General features: G+C 34.3%; 1 pseudogene; it reads right to left on the bottom strand.

Moving 5' to 3' along the window:
* Positions 1 to 221: 221 nt before the first annotated feature.
* LOC132280315 (small nucleolar RNA R71) lies at positions 222 to 319 on the bottom strand (annotated as a pseudogene).
* Positions 320 to 23,083: the final 22,764 nt, after the last annotated feature.

The raw sequence follows: 23,083 nt of genomic DNA, 5'->3' as shown, positions 1-23,083 counted from the left end.
CTTATAAGCATTTGGATGAGTTTCTTGAAGTGTGTTCCACCGTGAAATACACGGACATGCCGAAAGAGGTTTTAAGACTTTAACTTTTTCCTTTCACCCTTAAAGACAAGGCAAAATATTGGTTTAACAATTTTAGACCTTTTTTGATAACTTCTTAGGTAGAAATGCAACAAGAGTTCTTGAAGAAGTACTGTCCGGTTTCAAAGACCAATGCCATGAGAACTTCCATTCGTGAATTTTCTCAAGGGGATGGGGAAATTTTTCATGAGGCATGGGAAAGATTTAATGATTTGCTTAGGAAATGCCCACATCATGACATACCAAAGTGGCAACTAGTCCAATATTTCTCTGAAAGTTTACCGGATAGTCACAAGGGTATGGTTGATGCATCTATGGGTGGTTCTTACCTTGATAAGCATGCAGATGATGTGTGACAATTGTATGAAAGTATGAGTGAAAATTCAATGCATAGATCTTTATCCTCTAAAAATGGTAAAAATTTAAGTGGAAGGAAGAATGTTGGTTTATATCAAGTTGACAATTCCAATGACATAACCGCCGAGATGAAATCCTTATCTCAAAGGTTTGATCAATTTTTAATTAACCAAACTTCGGCAAATCAAGTATCTTCCTTCCCTAATCATGTTCATCATCGTGTATCCAATGAATTATGTATGACTTGTTCTAGTGTTTTACATTCTATTTCCAATTGTCCCCGTGGACATGTACAAAGTGAGCCCCATGAGCAAGTCAAAGCGACATTTGTCAACCAAGGGAATAATCCCTATGGCACTCATTACAATTCAAGTTGGAGGAACCATCCAAATTTCTCTTGGAAAAGCCAAGGGGAAGGCTTAAACCCTCCCCAAGGTGGTTTTCAAAACAAGTATGTTCCACCTCTAATGCAAGGCCAAGGTTCCTAAGGTTTTAGATCATCATCATTTCAATGGCATGGTAATTAATTCTCTAATTCTCATTTTCCTAACCAATCATCATATTCTCAAGGAAATTCTAGGAGTCCCGCTTTTGAGGAGAAAGTGTTGACCACTCTAGGTACTCTAGAGATGAATACTCAATTGCTTCATTCCCATTTCCAATCCATTGCTAACCTAGAAACCCAAGTCGGGCAAATAGTTAGTACCTTGAATGCGAGAGAGAAAGGGAAGATGCCTTTGAATGCACCACCAAAGCAACAATGTGTTGTGGAGACTCATTCCTCATCAGAAGGTCACACAATTGAACATGTCAATGTGGTGACAACCTTGAGAAGTGGGAGAATTGTGGACAACCAAGTGAGTATGTCCAATGAAGAGAGTGAACCGATGCAACCAAAAGTTGACACCCGTCCCGTTTCACATTTTATTCCTCTTTCATTGCATGTGCATGATCATTTTATTGAGAAAGTTGTTAAAAATGATGTAAAAGATGAATTAAACAATGATTTGAAAAAAGATTTGAAAAATTCTTGTGTTAAAGATTTTTCAAAGGAAAATTTTGAAAAAGCTTTTGAGTCAAAAGCTCCATTTCCGTATGCCTTGAAATGATCCATTTCTCTTGACAAGCAAAAGACCAAGACTAATGAAATCATTGATGTGTTTAGGTAAGTGAAGATCAATCTTCCGTTTTTAGATGCAATTAAGTAAATTCCGGTTTATGCCAAATTTTTAAAAGATCTTTGCACCCAAAAGAGGAAGAACAAAAGACAAGTATCAAGGAAAATGCTCTTGACCGAGCAAGTGAGCTCCATTTTACAACATAACACTCTCCTAAAGTTTAAAGACCCCGGTTCACCTACTACTTCTTGCATCATTGGTGACTATGTCATTAATCGGGCTCTTCTAGACTTAAGAGCTAGTGTCAACCTTCTTCCCTGTTCGGTATATGTCAAATTGGGCTTAAGAGACTTAAAATCGACTTCGGTGGTTTTACAACTTGCCGACCGATCTATCAAAAAGCCCAGGGGTATCATAGATGATGTTTTGATTAAGATTGATAAGTTCTTCTTCCCCGTTGATTTCGTTGCCATAGACACGGAACCGGTTCAGAATCCCAAGAGCCAAATTCCCGTTATCCTTGGCCGTCTTTTCTTTGCAATCGCGAATGCCAACATAAATTGTAGGACGGGGATAATGAAAATCTCATTTGGGCATATGAAAGTGAAGTTGAATATCTTTAATCCAACCCTGAATTCCATAGACAAGCATGAAGAAGTGTGTGTTGTAGAAAAGTGTCTTGAAAATGAACTAGATAAAATTGAGTCTTTACTTGGAAGTGAAAGTTCTAAGAGTTCATCTTCAAACTTGAATTCAAAAATTGTTGTGAAACCAAGTGTTCCAAGGGCATGGAAGCCCAAGAGTTGTTTTGACCAAGGACCATCAATGTCTTTTGATCCAAATCCAATAAGTTCTTTAAAGAACCATTTGTTGGGTGGAATTCAAAAATCCATTCACCCCGTCAAAGAGGGGATGCAAAACAAGATATTTGATCCGGGCTAAAAGAGCCTAACGTCTTACTAGAGACGTTAAAGACTAGCAAATGTTTCGTAGGGTTTACAACCCTATTCCTCCCTCATTTCTATTTTACCTTACATTTCTTGTGTTTTCTAGATATATTTTGGGTTTCCACACATTGCTAGGAACTATGATTGAGAATGCATGCAATTCCATTCTGAAAATAGGCATTTTGCAGTTGTTCGATCGATCTCAAAAGAGGTTCAATTGATCGAACTTCATACCTGCATATTTCACCTCTCTGTGTATCGAGCGAACTTCAGTTCAAATCGATCTGTGTACTCCAAGATCGATCGAAAATTTCCTTAGATCGATCTTCAGTTCCAACACTTAGAAATTTTTTGAACCCTGCATAAAACAGTTCTCTGTTTGATCGTTCGAACTTGTCTGTAGGTTTTTACTTGTTTGATCGATCGAAGCATTTTCCAAATTGATCTTAGAGTGATTAATCTGTATTTCGTTGTTGACTTTGACTTTGACTACATTTTTTATTTTTAATGTTTATTTTATTTTATTCTATTTTCAAAAACCTCAAAAAGATTTTATTTTTATGTTATTTTTATTTTTATTTTAATTCAAAAATATTTTAATTTCAAATATTTTCAAAAAAAAAAAAAAAAAAAAAATTCAAAAATTCAAAAAATATGTTTTACAAGGTTAAATCGATCTGAGTCCTTTTCAGATCGGTATATGTTCGATCGATCAAAGATATTTCCAGATTGATCGAACATGTCGGAGGCAGTTTTTTAAAATAGAAACCCTAAGGTCATTTGATCCATTTACACATCGATCTTGACCCTCATCATCTCCCACCACTGCAACTCACCTTCCCAACCTCCGGCGAGCCTCCGGTGAGCTTCCACAAGCTTCAAAACTTCATCTCCCATCTCAGATTTAATCTCTCTCTCTCGGACCACTTCTCTCGTTGAGTTTTGGTAAGTTTGAGTTGTATTTTTGGATTTCAAGCTTCAATCACATGTTTTAGATGCTTTTCATGCTAGATCTAGTTTCCTTGATGATTTCTTGCCATTTTTGATCTTCAAAGCATGCCATATATATATGTATACATATGTGTATATATTTTTATATATTTTCATTTTTGATTTGATTTTGGGGTCCCCAAGTGACCATTTATGTGTTGGTGTTGTGTAGGGGGAGCCCCAAGCTTACTTGGGTGCCCCCCGTGTCATCCACGTCACAGATTTGTGACTTTTCGATTTCCTCATACCAGTTCGATCGATCGAAGTTTTTCAAATCGATCTGAGAAAGATCGATCGAACTTTGTCCTGATCGATCTGAGAGAGATCGATCCCACATTTTCCTGATTGATCAAACTTCACAGATTTGCATACATGCACTTCACACACCATCCATAGTGTTCATGCCAGTTTCTTAATGCCCAATGCTTGTGTTTTCCACATTGGATGCATTCCATACTTACAATGTTTTAGCATGCTTCACTTAGTCACTGTTTACTTGGCTACATTATCTCTTGCATAGATTCATATCCATTACTCTGAGTTGTCTATCTTACTTGACAAACATGTTTCTATATGTTGTGCTTTAATTCTTTCTTATCTGATTGCTGACTTTGCAAGTGTTTTGTTCTTTTGCAGCCCATGGCACGGGTTAAGATAGTTGCTCGACGACAGTATCCGAGGAGGGTACGACAGTGTGTAGAGGAGCCCGCAGAGCCCTCTAATTCTCGGGATCTAGTTCCAGAGTAGGTTAAGCAGGCTGAGCAGCTTGAGCAGTTACAGGAGTATGTGGAGCCAACTCTAGCTCAATCGGACCGCTCTACCTCTACCATTTCTGCATCTTCATCCCACTCCGATGAGGATGAGCATATATCTTTTCCTTGTCCACCACCGGCACAGCCTGGCCAGGTCTGAGACCGACCTGTCTGGAAGTTCAGACGCCTTTTCGCATTCCATGAGTCAGTATTTGATATATCTTTCTTCTCTCGATCAGTCTTGACCCGGGCAGCTTTCGATGATATAGAGCGGCGCGGCATTCTAGCCATTTTGGCTCCAGTTACTTATCCAGTTTTCTCGCGGCTTGTTCGGATGTTCTTCCAGAACCTCTGGTCGGCCCCTGGTAATCCGTCAGAGCTGTAGACTACCATCGATGGATATCCCATCCGTATCACCGTCGACACATTGGCCACTTCTTCTCGGTGCCCCCATGTCTACCTTCCAGGACTTGATTATCCTGTTCTGAGGAGGCCTTCTGATGTAGACGTAGCCATTACCCTCACTGGCCATTATGCAGCTTGCGAGACTTTTGCCACCAGGACTTATCTGCCCGATGACCTATGATTCTTCGATTCGGTCTTGCACCGAAATGTATTTATGGCGGGGCATAAGATCTAGAGGTGTTTTGATTTTCTAGCAGCCCTATATGCTTTCTACACTGGGCAGTGGTTCTCCATTCCAGCACTCTGCTGGAGTGTCATGATGAAGCTCTATATAGACTACATTAGCAACGCAAAGCCCAAACAGGCTAAGTATCTCCTATTTGCTCATCTCATCACACAAATTCTACGAGACCAGCACTACCCTTTCCACCCATAAGAGCGTTCTGAGTCCGGGGCTTGCCACTATGGCAAGAAAGACTGGAGCAAGAGCTACAATGCTCTTATTAAGAACCTGGAGGAGGACGCTATCCTAACAGCAGAGGAGGCTGCAGAGGCTGAGGAGGCAGAGATAGCAACAGCAGCAGCAGATGATCTGGCAGATGCACCGGCGGCTACAGTACATATGGAGATAGACTTGGAGCAGCAGCCTCCAGCAGAGGAGCTATTACATCATTCTCCAGTCGGGTCGCCACTTCATTCCCAGGAGCAGACTCAGGATATACCATAGTTTCCTGACCCAGTCATACCTGATGCTCCAGTTCCAACACCCGACCTAGGAGAGCGTATCAGACCTTAAAGGACGTTGTTGTCTCTCTTCGGTCTGACGTGGCCTCCCTCAGTACTGATGTGGCATCTCTCCGCTCAGATGTCATGGCTGCATTGCGAGATATATCCAAAGATATCCGAGGATCATGCCTCGCTCGCCCGACCTTCTCTGCCTGATCTCTCTATCTCTCTACTTTCATTTATATACCTGTAATATTACTGTTACATTGCTACTGCTTTGATATTTTTACGGCTAGTCTATTGGCCCTGATATTGTGATGTGCTGTACATTATTTCTTTTCTATACATGATATTTTTGGATGTTTGGATTTTATATTGATACATTTCTCTGTGATTGACTCCACTTATCAGGTATATCCCAGTGACTTAAGTGAGAGAGAGTGTTGCCCAAAATTTTTTCAAGACCATCCTTTTTCCTCTCTCTTTAGTTCATTTCTTCCCATTTACACTTGCATGTCCACTGTGCACTGTTATTATCCCTTTTGTTATCTGATGAGTTTTATCCAAGTGCCATCTTTTCAGGACCACAGTTAATTCCAAGTTTGGGGAGGGGGGGTTATACTACCCACTTTGGATATTTGCGTCTCGATCATTTTTGCCTTAGTTACACTAATATACTCTTTCCTTTTGTTCTCTTTGCACATTAAGGACACTATGCCATTTAAGTTTGGGGGTAATGGTGTTAATTATAGTATTTACTTTTAATTCAAAATTTTAAGCATGACTTGTGTATTTGAGAGATTTTCTATGATTGGTCCATAACTAGCTATGATTTTGATCTTTTGAGGACTATATTGCTTAAAATTTAAAAATTGCTTGACTTGAGAGTCCAATACTCCTTGTATGCCTTGTGGATTGCCATTTAGGAGTAAATTTTTTGAAAGATTGATATCTTGCTTGCACTTGTGGTCCACATCATCTTAATTTTGTGATTGTTTTGAGATTCACTCTAGGATTCTTCACTAGCACAGGCGTACATTAGCATTCATCTATGGGGTACATGCTTTGTTGATTATTGAATTGGTTATATCCCAATTGAGCTAGTAGTGCATTGAAAGCTTTCATTTTGACAAATGTGGATAACAAACCCTTTTCATTAAGTAGCCGGGATTCTAGCCTCACCAAGCACTGAATTTCTCGCACCGAAAAGTGGAGGGCCCAAACTCTAGGTTAATAATTGAAATTGCTATTAAAAAAAAAAAAAAGAAAAGAAAAAGTTGTTGCAAAAGTAATAAACAAAAGTAAGGACTTCTCCCAAAAGGTAAGAAGCGGGAAATAATTAGATGGAGGTTGTCTTAATTTGTAACCTAGTTGATTTGAGCTTATAAGTCCTTAGGGGTGTTTCAACACTTAATGCCCTAAAGCCATTTGGTTTGGGAGTCATTGACCTAACGCTCGACCTCACAGATCGCTAGAAAGCTTAATAGATCAACACATTGCACCACGCTTCCATCTTGGATCCTTAGGGATAGATAAAAATAATAATAATAAAAAAAAAGTTGAGTGAAAGGAATAAGCGCACCTAGATCAATAAAGCTTTAATAAAAGGTCCACTCTTTGTTTTGATGATCGGTACTAGATTTGTGTGCTAATTTGAGGGTAAGGATGTGATCGTTTCGTTAGTTGGCTTAGATAGCAACATATTTGATGCCGGTTCACTCAAAAAGGATTCTAGAGTTGTTTTGATTTGCATGATCATTTTCTTGATGTGTGGAGGACCAAACTTGCTTGCTTGATGTTGAGATTCTGGGAAATTGCTTGGACATGGTTGAAAAATTGCATACTTGAGGTAGTTTTCTCCTCATACTTGTTTGCAATACTGGTGTCTATTTTGTTAGAATGAGTTTAATGTTTATGGGTATCATTTCTGGAAACCCCCACAAGACTTCACTCGTCCACTAGTGGTAGCCTAGGGGTTTAAAAGGCTTATTGCATACATTAAATGTAATCGTGTTCCCTACGAAAGTGGCATTATCCATTTATTGCTTTTTAGTTCATAATTGTATAGTCGTTCATTTCATTCCTTTACTTTGTAGTTCATTGCTAGAGACTAGCAATATTTAAGTTTAGGGGTGTGATGAGCGCTGAAAAGTGCGCATTTAAATCCCTTAAGCTTAGGTATTTTGGGACCTTTATCTATCTTACTTTCCCGTTTTAGACTAATTTCATGTTATTGCCCTTTTCAGGCACTTATCCCAAAAATAAGTTAATTTAGCCAAATAAGAGCATTAAAGAAGCTAACTCAAGTTGGATGGAAGAAATGAGCAAAGTGGAAGCAGAATAAAGCAAAGTGTGAAAATCAATAAGTTCGATCAATCTTAACATCACTTCGATCGATCGAAGAAACATCGATCTGGACACTTCAAGATGGATCCAAGCCCTTGTCCTTATCCAAAAAAATCCACAAAGTTTGATCGATCCAACTTCTCTTAGATCGATCGAAAATATTCGATCTTATCCACACCTACCACTTTTGTCTCTTTCCCAAAATATCCCAAAATATCTCATTGATTTGTCTTTATTCAAAAAGGCGCCGCCAAGGATGGATCGATCTCTGTAGCATTCGATGGATCTCACCTCAGTTCGATCGATCTCAACATAGTTCGATCAATCTCAACATAGTTCGATCAATCGAACCCTCTCAAGTGCGAATTAAATCAAATTCCAGTTCATTAAAAGTTGGCTCATGGTGCAATCATTGCAAGGACCCTAGTGTACGAATCCAGACCATTGGATGTGACACTTGACCTACCTATATAAGGATTTTAAGCCTCTTTTGCATCATATCTCATAATATACTTAGATAGACTTAGAAACATTCTTAGAGAGGAAGAAAAGAGAGGAGGAGAGGCTAGAGATACATTTTTGGGAGTTTTTCCATTCTTCTAGAGTTTTCATCAAGAAGGAGGTCATTCCTACCAAAGAGATAGCCCTTGAGGGTTAGATGACTACTTCAATGAGTGGCTAAACATCTTCTTGGGGCTAGAGTTAGCCCTAAGCATGCCTTCTAGACTCTAATGCTTTGTATTTTGAGGGGATTTGTGTTGTAATCATGTCTTGACACTTATTTTATATATGAATCTTGTTTATTCAATGATTTGTATGGTTTAATACTTCCAATTGATCATTTCATTCTATCTATATGTCTATGTATGTTAGAATAAATGTTCATGATTTTTATGTTATTGATGCATATCTATGTGTGTTGATGCTATGGATCTAGAGATTGTCAAGGCATAGTGCTTAATAGAATACTATTGTGGTTTATTTAATGGTTTATACTCATGTCTTGATGGATTGTGCCTCTCCCTTAGTTCATTTAGTTTAATTTTCATGCCCTTAGCTTAGTTGTAGTGTAGTTGCCTTAGTTGTTAGATGAGAGGACAATCCATTCTTATTGTTTGATGTTCTATGTTTATGAATGCAAGTAGTTTTATTTTCTAACCATGTGATGTGTCTGGATTGTGAGCTTAAAGGAGGGATTAATGGCTTAGTTTGATGTATTATGCTATTCACTAGGTTGCTTAGACAATATATGCTTAATTGGTCATCCATGCTTGTTGAAACAATCAATCGCACACTATCAAATTGCAACAGATGTTTCCCCTCATTAATTATACATTGAATGCCTAGAATGGTGATGTTTAGTGGTGACCTTTAGACCCCAATACCTCACTCTCTTGTTTTCTCTAAATTTCGTTTAAATTGTTTATTTTATATTGAACTTATTTAGTTTAGTTTGTAGTCTAATCAACGAGACACACCATCTCTTGATCTCTCGACCTACTAACCTTATACATTGTTTCCATTGCTAGTGCACCTGAAATCCCTTGGGACGATCCCTGCTCACCTTAGCTATATTTTAGTTAGAGGTAGTAGTGGCATTTATAAATTTAAAACTTGGCCACACTATTTGCACAAATTTGGTTGTACCCTACGACAGGCCACCAGTCCTATAGGAGATGAGCTTCACATGGATTTATAAATACTTTAACATTGAATCCTAAACACTCATCAAGCTATCTACTCCTTTCTTCAAGCTTTGTCCATGATCGTTTAGGCTTTGAGGTATTCTTATTTTTTTCCTTTCGTTGAGATGTTGGTTTGCTCTTTGTAGTCCAAAGTATCTTTGGATGGACTTGCATTTTGTTCTTTACAACTTCATGCCTTTTTGTATCCATTCTTTTCCATTGATGTGATCTTTATAACTTCATTGAGTTCATTCTTCGTAATACCCTGATATTAAAGGATTTATTAATTAGGATTAATTACTTTTATTTTATTTTTAAATGATTTATTTGATTTAATTGGGTTTAATTGCTTTTATGTTATTTTTAAATGAGTTGTTTTATTTAATTGAGTGCTTAAATTAATTATTTTATTTAATCAGATTATATTTCATGATTATATTTGTTGAATTGATATGGTGTTTTGCTTTGTGGAATGTTATGATTGAATTGTCTATTTGATTTGTGTGTATTTATGCTTGTATGAATTATTTGTTAATTATTTGTAATTATATAGATTTAATTTAATTATTTTATTTTAATTGGATTGGGCTTAAGGGAAGTTGGACCAAAGGATGTGGTCTTAGGCTTGGATGAAGCCTTATTAGGTTAATTAACAAAGGCCCATGGTTATGTGATTATTGAAATGATCATTTTTGTATAATTATACATATATACAATTTGTTGACCTTAAGGATTTCATCCAAGGACAATCTAGTTGTTTTGATGATAACAAATCATTAATGGTGTTTAAAGACTAATGTTTACATTAAGTGTTATATAGATTATTCACATTCAAAGAATGACCTCAATGAAGATGTAAAAATCATTCCAAGTATTCCATTATTCAAGATCACATCAATAAAACAAATGGATACAAAGAAGACTAGAAGTTGCAAGGAACCAAATGTAAAGTCCATCGAAAGATAGCTTGGACTACAACGAGCAAAGAAAGCAACTCAAAGAAAAGAAGAAAGCGAATCCACCTGAAAGCCTACACGATCATGGACAAAGCGTGAAGAAAGGGGTAGATAGGATGGTGAGTGTTTAGGATTCAATGTCAAAGTATTTATGAATCCATTTGAAGCTCATCTTTATAGGACCATGCGTATCATATCATCATTTATATGCTCCTATATCCATTAGCAATAGACTATGCACTCCATTTATATACAATTGCACATGAAGTCATTGCTAAAGAGTAAGTTAGTTCAAGCTTGCATAAGCTTTGAGAACTCATCATTTGTGCTCGAAATACTAAGACCATGCACATCAATCATATAATTCATATTGGTCAACAATTAAGGCATGAGAAGCCTTCATTACCATGAGTTGGTAACGGACATTAGGACCCCAGAATGCGTGTCATGAAAGACTGTGTTTTTGGCTAAGTGTGAAAAATGGATTTTTGAAATAATGATTATTTCAAAATAATTTTTCCCGGTAATAACTCTTTATACTTGAACTAGCCTAAACTGATTTTATCAGAATTTTTGACCAAGTCTACATTGTTCTACATAAGGATTCAATTTTACAAAAACTGTCAGAAATCCAAATTTGTACTAAAACTGAATTTCTACATTTTGATTTAGTTGGATTTCAATTTTCTAGTATTTTTTGTTGAATCCAAATGGGGGGTACTTCCTTATTTACGTTGTAAACTTAAAGTAAATGGACATTTACTTAAATGTTGTCAATGGAAATAAGCTGTGTGTAGATGTCCTATACTGAAAGTCCTATGCATAAGCTGTTATCTGCCAAAACAATTAATGCATACGTCGACTAGTTTGATGCAACTGTCAACTGGTATCTAGGCAGTAGCAAAATTTAAGGAGGAACTCATATACGTCGACTGGTTTGATAAATACGTCAACCGGTTTGATACATACATCGATTGGTATCTAGGCAGTACTGAAATTTTAGGAACATAACCTACGTCAATCGGTTTGGAGCATACGTTGACCTGTTTATGACATACGTCGACAGGTTTGTAGTATACGTCGACCGGTTTGTGCCATACGTCGACCGGTTTATGTCGTACGTCGATCGGTTCTTGTCGCATCTGCAGATTTCAAACTACAACGGCTCTATTTTCCTCGACCTTTGTGCATTCAACTCCTAATATCTATATTGAGCTTGCAAACACTATAAATAGAGTGGGGAATGTCTTAATAATTAAGAGACATCATTTGAAAGCCTTCACATTGTATTAAAGAGAGTTTTTGTTCTCAAATATTCTCTTCATCTCTCTCATTCACTCATATTCAAATCTTAAGAGATTTAATTAAGCACTCAAAGGGCTTTTGCTCTTGCTTTAATCTTCATAGAGTTTTTGCTCTATTATACACTTGAGAGATTATAAGAGCTTACATTCTTCACTTATATCATCTACTCTCATTCATTTCATTTATAAAGTTTGAGCTTCATTTATATTCATCAATACTCTAGTTGTGAGCTGAAAATTGTACTACTATCTTTGAAAGATCTATTCTACTTCATTGTTCTTGCTACTATTTATTGTAAGGGTTGGATTTACCCACCGGGTTGGTGTGACCCAAAGGAAAACTAAGAGAAGGTTGTTCTCTTAGCAAGGAAAAGAAGCAAGGTCTTGCTTCATGTAAAGGTTTGCTCTCCACCCGTAAGGAGAAGCCATAGTGGATTGGGAAGTCTCAAGAGGAGTCTTGAGCTAAGGAGTAGGAGTTTCCGAACCTCGCTAAACTCGCCAAGTCAATGTTTGAAATTTCTCTTCCCTTATCTCTCTTATAATTGTGCTATTTAATTGCTTATTTCATATCTTTATAGTTGTACAATTGTGTTAAATACTTTGCTTGAAATTGCTTTTTTATAATCATATTTATAAATTTTGAAAATTGGCCGTTGATTCTATTCACCCCCCTCTAGAGTCAATTCTTGGGCAACAATTGGTATCAGTGCTTAAACTCTATTAAAGGACTTAACCGTCTTAGAGTACGATCATGGCCAACAATGGTAGTATCACACTCTTAGAAGGTCAACCCAATGATAAACCTCTTTGTTTTGATGGAAATGATTATATTTATTGAAAAATTAGAATGAGGGCCTTCTTAAAAAGTATTGATATTGATTTATAGAAAGTTGTAGAAAATGGTGGTCATATCCCAACCGAAGTTATTGAAGGGAATGAAATTCCTAAATTAAAAAGTGAATGGGATGAAAATGATCATAGATTAATTTAATGTAATGCTTTAGCCATATGTTATCTTTATTGTGCATTGAGCAAAAATGAGTTCAAGAAAAATTATCTTTTGTAAAACGGCTAAAGAAATTTGGGACTTGCTTGAATTAGCCTATGTTGGATTAAGTCATGATAAGGAATCAAATATAAATGAATCCTCTAGCATAAATGAGATACATTATGGTTTTACTAACATTACTAATCATTTGAATGTTATTGGTAGAACTAACTCTTCCACTTATAGTGAAGAAAGTGATGCAATGTAAAAGAAGAGTATAGACCTCTAAGCTTCTAGCAAAGAAGCAAGTAACATCAAAGAGGTGGTCAATCTTTGTCTCATGGCCGACGAAGATGAGGTAAATTCTAACCATGATGATTTTGATGTAAATATTTCCTATAATGAGTTAGTGGATGAGCATAATGAATTACTTGATGCGTTTAAAGAGTTACAAGGTGTGTTAGAAAATATGCTTGTAAAATGTGCTTCCTTTAAAAAGGAAAACCATGATCCCATTCAAAGACACGAAAAAGTTCAAATAGAAAATGACTCTTTGAAAAAGGAAAATCATTATCCTATGCAAAAATTAGAAAAAGATTCAAATTGAAAATGAGTCATTGAAAAATGAAATGAAATGTGTATTCTCTAAAGAGTCTTCATCAATTGATCTTATTTATGAAAATGAGTCTTTAAAGAAAATCATTGATGATCAAAATGATAGTTTAGCAAAGTTTACCAAAGAAAAGAAGAATTTGAGTACTATGCTTAGTAATCAAAGAAGTGTCTTTTTAAAAAATAAGATAGGATATGATCCTTATATTAAAGATGCATGCTTGTTGAAAAGAAGAAAGCTTTTGTATGATCACTTTGTCAAGAGTGGTACCCAATCCTTTAAATGCAATTATTGTAAAAGATTAGGACATAAGATTCATGATTGTCCATTTAGAAAGAAGTTGAGGTCAAAGAAGATTTGGGTTCCAAAAGAAACTTATGTTCCATTGCCTAACTCATATGGACCCAAGAAAATTTGGGTACCAAAAGGAGAATTTGTAGCCTTTCCTTGTAGGGCTACTTGATGGCATCTTCTTTATTCAAGGATTATGAAGGAAGCATCACACCTTGGAACAACTCTGAGGGCAAGGTAATCGGTAAATGCTAAAGGATATTTTCATGCTCAAAATTGCTTGATTATATACTTCTATAATGTGTTCAAATCATCTGTGAGCATCAAAAATGAAAATGTATTATCATGCCAATGATCATTATATATAAAGAATCTTTAAAATGAGAATTATACTAGACTTGAAGATGATATACATTGTAGATTTTTTATCTTCTTGGTACAATTACTCATTGTTTATGCAATTTGTTTTAATACATGCCTTCATTAATTGTACAATAATTCTTCATGTATTACATTACTTGAAATTGCATTTGAAGATTTTCACTTGAATTAGAAGAAAATCGTTCTAAAAAGGTGTAAATTTTAAAAGGAACTTAGCTTTCCAATAAGATAACATTCTTTGAAAAATAAATTTGATTTAGAAAGATATACATCTTCCTTCAAATTGTTGAATCCTTTAAGGATTTCAAAAATGGGACACTTTGTTTAATGTTGCCTACTTAGGAAAAATTATGTTCCTCTTCGTCAATTCTTGAACTTTATTACGAACAATGCTCATGGAATTACATTATGATCCATATATGAAAGGTTGTTGCTTCACTCATTTTTTATCTCATATAGATTCATTGAATTGAATGTAATCATAAGCATGTCTATTTTTTGAATTGATATTTACATTAGCATGCTGAAGACATTTAAATTGACAATTTAATTTGAAGCATGTTGATTAAAGGGAGTGTCACATTTGTGCTTAATATTGAATTGTGTTCCAAAAGAAACCTTAATAATGTGTTCTAACTCATGAGGACCCTAAAAGAATTGGGTACCAAGAATGCCACTTGAGTATGTTTTATAGGTTTAAAATCATTTTCACTCAAGAACAAGTGGATTCTCAAGTTGGTGGCCAGAGCACAAAAGAAATATCATGCCAAGAATTCATCTCACTTACAAAATGGAAAGGATGCATCACATTGAGAAACAACTCCCAAGCTAATGAAGTTAGCACCATGGGTAAAGAATTCATTTCTCATTAATGTGCTTTTATATGAAGAATTCAATCGTGAAATTCTAAGCATGACATTCTTAATATGCTACTTGTTACTAATAGATGTAAAAATGTCTATGTTATAGATTTTGATAATTTTGTATGAAAGTAGTTTGTTTTGGCATATGAGTTGTGAACATGCTAACACGAAATGTTACTCTATCTTTCAAATAATCTTTAGATTAACTATGCCTAATCTTTGTGAAAGATTTACTTTTTGGAAAATATGCCATCAAAGGAAAGCATACACTATCTCATGAAGACCATTAATGCTATTTCATTTGAACCTTATCAAATCTATCAAAGTAGTAATGACTAAAAAGTCATCTATATGCTTTTGTGATCTTAAATGCTTTATCCACTTTATTGTGTCATTTCCATGCATATAGAAAATGAGGTTGTTCATCTTGAAAAGGTTTAGTTGAACTTAACAAAATGAGAAATCAAATAAGTCCTCAATTGAAAATCTCAAGGAACAAAACTCCATTGGAAGAGCCATCTCATTAAAATGAAGAATGAGAATTTATATTGCCTTCCTAAGAGTTGAGATGTTTACCACCATCCAAGTGACCATTCATTAGAGAACATTCTATATGTGCTAGATAAAAGAACTAATTCTCTCTTATAGTTGTAAACTTTTATCTATGTTTTTTTTCATTCACATCATGATAGTTAACATGTGTCATCATTGGCAACTAGGTTAGAATATCTTTCCAAGTCTTCGACCTTGAAGAAGGAATTAAATGCATGACTTTGTGCACATGTGATTTTGATTAAAGGAACAAAAATGCTACATGTTTTTGCATGAAATGATTTTTATCATATTCATTTTTAAGTGACTTTAAATTCAAAGGTCTCCAAAAATAAACCACCTGGATTTAAATTGCATATATTTTGAACTACATGTTTAAAATGATCTATAGTCTATGTGGTTAAAAATAAGCTCCTAGAGCTCTTTGCAAAAGGCTTAGTGGTTATCTCATGGATGATGGGTTTTGACCAAAGTTGATACATATGTATTTTCAAAACCATTGAGGATATTATGTTGATTAAACTTGTAAGAATTATATTATCTTTGAATCAACATTCATGTTTTGTGCCAAGAAGTTTACCTCTAGCATACAAAATGAATTAAAATTAGCATGGTGAATAAACTTGATTTCTTATAAGAATTGAATCTCCTTTAGTGTCATGAAAACTAAATTTCTTATCTTTATTCGACACTTTAATCTCGGGAATATGTCATTCAAAGAACACGTTATTCTAACTTAGATGACTAATATGATATCTCAAGTGCTATTCTACTTTGATGTATCCATTTTTAGCATTTTAGAATTTCATGTGATATTTCTTGATCACTTCTTAAAGAATGTGTCTAAAAGAGATAGTTTGTTCATTCACATGGAAATTCATGTAGCCAATCTCTCACTACATTTCTTAAAGAAGTTATTTTGGTATCAAGACCTCATTTTTGATGATTTTAGCCATACTTGCTCCTATGTGTTATAATTACATCTCTTTATTGGCTTATATACTTTTGGGAAACCCTTGATGTTCAAATAATACATCTTATCGTTTCCATTAATGAATTAAGGGTTTTTAAGTATGACTTATTTCATGATATTTCTTAAGCATACTTTACCTATCATTGCTTCATTATTCAATTAGTTGCATACTCATTGAATAATATAGGATGTAAATGGAAGCATATTGATAGGGGGAGATTATTAGTATTCTCTTGTGAATGAATATTGCATATTTTGTTAAACATGCCTTAAAATGACTTTTTGGTCATTATATTCATTCCTATGAACTTTTATGATTTTGATGATATTTCCCTCTTTCTTAAGGATATCAAATGTGGAGAAATATATTAGAGTTGAAGTTGTCTTGAGTTCTAAGATTTGCCTCTAAAAGGTTGTTTGCCTTTAGGCTTATTCTAGTTTATGCTTTATTTTTGTTTCATGTTTGATTATGTATACTTTTGTATATGACATGAAGCTTAAATGATGATTCGAACTCATGTTGTCAATAAAATTGGTACCTTATGATATAATTGCTTATATGTTGCATTTTAAAGCATATTATAGTCATTACTACTTAAATGCCATTTCTTGATAATCATTATTTCACTATGACAATTCACTATGCTAAATGATCTATGCTAAATGAAGCTGTTTAGACCTCCCACCTTTTTGAGATGCCAAAGGGGGAGAGATATGTGATGTGTAAAATGATCTTAAATGCATGTTTATGTATAAAATGATTTATGATACATCAAGCAAGTTGTTTTATGACATAATGTTCATTATATGCACTTTGATGGGGGGAGCATTTTTCAAATGCCACTCCACTTGCTTAAGAATACATCAATTTTTTGTCATCATCAAAAAGGGGGAGATTGTTGACCTTAAGGATTTCATCCAAGGACAATCTAGTTGTTTTGATGATAACAAACCATTAATGGTGTTTAAGGACTAATTTTTACATTGAGTGTTATATAGATTATTCACATTCAAAGAATGACCTCAATGAAGCTATAAAAATCATTCTAAGTATTCTATTATTCAAGATCACATCAATGAAAGAAATGGATACAAAGAAGACTTGAAGTTGCAAGGAACCAAATGTAAAGTCCATTCAAAGATAGCTTGGACTACAACGAGCAAAGAAAACGACTCAAAGAAAGGAAGAAAGTGAATCCACCTAAAAGCCTACACGATCATGGACAAAGCGTGAAGAAATGGGTAGATATGATGGTGAGTGTTTAGGATTCAATGTCAAAGTATTTATGAATCTATTTGAAGCTCATCTCTATAGGACCATGCCTATCATATCATCATTCATATGCTCCTATATCCATTAGTAATAGACTATGCACTTCATTCATATATGATTGCACATGAAGTCATTACTAAAAAGTGAGTTAGTTCAAGCTTGCATAAGCTTTGAAAGAACTCATCATTTGTGCTAGAAATGCTAAGACCATGCACATCAATCATATAATTCATATTGGTCAATAATTAAGGCATGAGAAGCCTTCATTACCATGAGTTGGTAGCGGACATTAGGACCCCAAACTGCGCGTCATGAAAAATTGTGTTTTTGGCTAAGTGTGAAAAATGGATTTTTGAAATAATGATTATTTAAAAATAATTTTTTCCAGTAATAACTCATTATACTTAAACTAGCCTAAACTGATTTTATCAGAATTTTTGACCAAGTCTACATTGGCCTATATAAGGATTCAATTTTACCAAACTATCGGAAATCCAAATTTGTACTAAAACTAAATTTCTACGTTTTCATTTAGTTGGATTTCAATTTTCTAGTATTTTTTATTGAATCTAAATGGGGGGTACTTCCTTATTTAAATGTTTTCAATGGAAATAAGCTGTGTGCAGATGTCCTGTAATGAAAGTCCTATACATAAGCTGTCATCTGTAAAAACTGTTAATGCATACGTTGACTGGTTTGATGCAACTGTTAACCGGTATTTAGGCAGTAGCAAAATTCAAGGAGGAGCTCATATACGTCGACCGGAGCTCATATACGTCGACCGGTTTGATGCATACGTCGACCGGTTTGATGCATACGTCGACTGGTTTGATACATACGTCGACCGGTATCTAGGCAGTACTGAAATTTCAGGAACATAACATACGTCGACCTGTTTGGAGCATACGTCGACCCATTTATGACATACGTCGACAGGTTTGTAGTATACGTCGACCGGTTTGTGCCATACGTCGACCGGTTTAAGTCATACGTCGATCGGTTCTTGTCGCATCTATAGATTTCAAACTGCAACGGCTCTATTTTCCTCGACCTTTGTGCATTTAACTCCTAACAGCTATATTGAGCTTGCAAACACTATAAATAGAGTGGGGAATGTCTTAATAATTAAGAGACATCATTTGAAAGCCTTCACATTGCATTAAAGAGAGCTTTTGTTCTCAAATCTTCTCTTCATCTCTCTCATTCACTCATATTTAAATCTTAAGAGATTTAATTAAGCACTCAAAGGGCTTTTGCTCTTGCTTTAATCTTCGTAGAGTTTTTGCTCTATTATACACTTGAGAGATTATAAGAGCTTACATTCTTCACTTATATCATCTCCTCTCATTCATTTCATTTATAGAGTTTGAGCTTCATTTATATTCATCAATACTCTAGTTGTGAGCTAAAAATTGTACTACTATCTTTGAAAGATCTATTCTACTTCATTGTTCTTGCTACTATTTATTGTAAGGGTTGGATTGACCCACCGGGTTGGTGTGACCCAAAGGAAAACTAAGAGAAGGTTGTTCTCTTAGCAAGGAAAAGAAGCAAGGTCTTGCTTCATGTAAACGTTTGCTCTCCACCCATAAGGAGAAGTCATAGTGGATTGGGAAGTCTCAAGAGGAGTCTTGAACCGAGGAGTAGGAGTTTCCGAACCTCGCTAAAATCGCCGAGTCAATGTTTGCAATTTCTCTTCCCTTATCTCTCTTATAATTGTGCTATTTAATTGCTTATTTCATATCTTTATAGTTGCACAATTGTGTTAAATACTTTGCTTGAAATTGCTTTTCTATAATCATATTTATAAATTGCGAAAATTGGCCATTGACTCTATTCACCCCCCCTCTAGTTTCAATTCTTGGGCAACACAATTATATATATATATATATATATATATATATATTATTATAATTAATTTATAAGTGTTATGAAAGTGTGTGTGTATATACATATATATATATATATATTAATATATATAGGTATATATGATTTCATTAATTATGGAATGTGTATATATATATATATATATTATTTGAGGATGATTATTAGTTTATTATTTTATTTGGTAGTCATACTAGAATAGGCGTTGGATTTAATGTGTATAAATATACACAAAAGGTTTAGGGTTAAAAGGTTTTTACGTTAGAAAAATAAGAGAGACAGAGAGAGAAGAAAAGAAGGCTGACAAGGAGTATGCCGGATCTGAGAAAGAGGATGCCGGAATTAGAATAAACAATCAAAGTTTGAAGCGTCGGTTTCGTTTTGAAACCTTCATGTGAGTTTTCTCGATTTTTCCTCTTAGAACCCATAAGGATTTCACCTTGAGTATCAAGGCTTTGGATTTAATTTATTAATTTAAATCATGGTTAGAACGGATAAATCAAAAGCACTAAGTTAATTTATTTGATTAAATCATAGTTAGAACGGATTAATCGAAAGAGTGAATTATTATAGTTTATTCTTTTAAACGTTGGATTTTAAATTGTTAGATCTGTGTTGTATTTATTTAAAATCAACTATTATGTTTGATCTATAACCCAAGAAGGTTATTTAGGGTTTATAGAAGTTTTGGGAATTTTTTGTATTTTTTTGGGATTTTTCTATAATTTTTTTATGATTTTATTTGATTTATTTTGCTATATTTATATGCAAATTAAATAGATATATTTATATATATATATATATGTATAATTTATATATATATATAAGGCTCCTATAGAAATCGGCGCCTCTAATAAGGGATGTGATTCAGTGCGGTGTATCACATGGCACTATGGTGCACACAAATCAGGCTGTAGATTGGTCCTGCTGATTAAAGAAGGATCCAGTGTGGGCGTGTGTATAGGAATACGGTACACACTGGATCTGGGCCGTTGAGTGGAGTGGATGAATAGAGAATAATGCAGTGCATCACGGCGCATGGAGATTTGATGCGCGCATACATCTGGTCCGTAGTTGATGTCTGGCCAATATAATAACGATCCAGTGCTTTGCGGCTCACAAGATCACGCACTGAGAGTATAGCAGGCGCGTGAGGGAGCATGGCAGCGTGTGGACTCGCCTGTCAGTGATTATGAGCGCGTGAGGCACGTACAGTGTGTGTAGGAGTGTGTGGCAGCGCGTGGGAGAGCATGGGGATGCGTGCAGGGTCCTGAAAAGTTCATGTGGGGTCCGGTGATATTCCAGAATTGATTTTAAGCTTGTTAGTATTGAAATCAACCCTTCGGAGAGTTATAGAGTATCACCACGGTATTTAATGTGCGTATGTATAGTTAATTAATAATTGGTAATGGAATGAGGTGTATATATATATATATATATATATATCATTTAAGAGTATTAATATTATTATTCTTATTTGGTATAGAAGTGTGGTTGATTAAATCATAATAGGCTGAATTATTGATATGCATATAATATGCATGAGATGTCTATGTATGATTTAGGTTGTTGTTAAGTTTAAAGTTGGTACGTGGTTGAATTGTAGGCATGGATGATTTGCCAAAGGTTTAAATATTTTGCCTAAATATTTGTATGAATAAAATACATACATCAGAAGTATGGAAAAGTTGCTAATTTAATTAAAAGTATAAATATATATTTAAGAAGGCATGGTTGAATTGTCAACATATAAATAAATATACTTATAATGGCATGGTTGATTTGCCAAAGTATAATTAAATTATTATGTGTTAGATTATTAAAATTTCATTAATGGTTATTGTATGTATAGGTTGGATTAGGATTAGATATTCTTGAATTAGAATAATCTAGTACTTACAAGTTAATGTATTATTTTATATATAGTAATAAAATAATATTGGTGGAGAAATGAATGATTTGTCAAAGCCTAAATATTGACTATGTAATTTAAATAATAAAAATCATTATTAGGTTTTGGATTAAATATATTATTCTTTTAATTATATTTTATTGTTTAAATGGTTAAATAATTGTTTAGGATGGAATTAAGGTTTAAGGGATATTTATTTTAAAAGAAAATGAGTTTGTGGATTGGTCTAGGTATGATTATTATGTAATCAATGTTTAATGAGTTTAGAAGTTTAATGAACCTGTTAATGGATGGGATTAGTGTATTATATATATAATTATTTATATATATGTGTATCATTGTATATTAAAGATAAAAACATTATTAGGTTTGGTTTTGATCAGAGATGATCTGCTTATTGGTTTTCAAAGGCCTGGTAGAGAGAACTTGCTCGTGGGTTTGACCCACTTATTTTTTTATCTTTCAGATTATTAGAGGTTCAAATATCAAGGCTGAGGATCTGCAGCTGGAGGACTTATATATTCTTTCAGTTTATTCCAAAGTAAGATGATAGACTTATTTTATTTATAATTGACTGGATTATTGGATAATATTTTTAAGGTCCATGTATTACGGGATTCTCGAGTTATAATTTTGGAGAAATATTAATAAAATTATTATTTATTAACTTTTTTTAACATATTATTTATTATTTATTTGATTTTGTAATATGTGCTTGTTTAAATACTTTAATTATTTTGATATCTCCTGATTTTATGCATGGATTTGATCAACCCGCGTTCCAAAATTAGGGGGTATCACATTCTTTGAATATTAATCATGTATAACACTTAACGTAAACATTTGTCCATAAATACCATTAATGGTTTGTAATCATCAAAACCACTAGATTGTCCTTGGTTAAAGGCTTTGTGCCAACAATATATATAAATATATATATATATATATATATATATGTATACACACATACTGGAGAGTTCTCACAATGATTAAAAAGAGATTTTTTGGAAAAAATAGGAAACTAGCTTAAAAGTTACCAATTAAAATATGAATTTTCACACACTCTAGAAAATGCAACCGGTTCAGTTTTAGAACTCAATCAGTTGGGTTTTTATTGAGTGAAATTTTAATGTTGAAAATTCAACCCGTTCAGGTTGGCAACTCTACCGGTTGGCTTTTTAACAAGTGCAGTTTTCATTCGTAATGTTCAACGGCTATAGTTTAGAAATGCAACTTATTGGCCAAACTTTTTCTGAGTGCTATTTTAATGACTGCATTCCTATTCGACTTTAAATATACTCACAAGTGTTCCTCACTCATATACCTATTCTAAATGATGTTCTTAATGGATTCAATGGTAAAAGGCACTTTCGCTTCAGCTATGAAAGATTGAGACTCAAGATAAACAAAAATACAACTAAATTAGTAAGTTTTGACTCCTAAATTTGCTAACATTACAAATTTATATCTCACATTGACTAGGAGTAGGGATTCCCCTCATAAATCAAAAATCTCTTTATTTTGCTAATATACTCACATAAAGAATGAAAAAAGAAGACATCATAGTAACCATCAAACCAATATGATACTCTGAACATTTAGCATAGCCTTCTATTATGATGTTATGTTAGTAAACACGAGGAGATAAGCGCGGAGCGACAATAACTTTAAGTGGGGTACGTAGCTTTA

The sequence above is a fragment of the Cornus florida genome, unplaced genomic scaffold (assembly GCF_030987335.1).
Source record: "Cornus florida cultivar Cherokee Brave unplaced genomic scaffold, ASM3098733v1 CherokeeBrave_3.0.0_Hap2_Chr10, whole genome shotgun sequence".
In the NCBI taxonomy this organism is placed as follows: domain Eukaryota; kingdom Viridiplantae; phylum Streptophyta; class Magnoliopsida; order Cornales; family Cornaceae; genus Cornus; species Cornus florida.
This window is presented reverse-complemented; position numbering and strand designations above follow the sequence as displayed.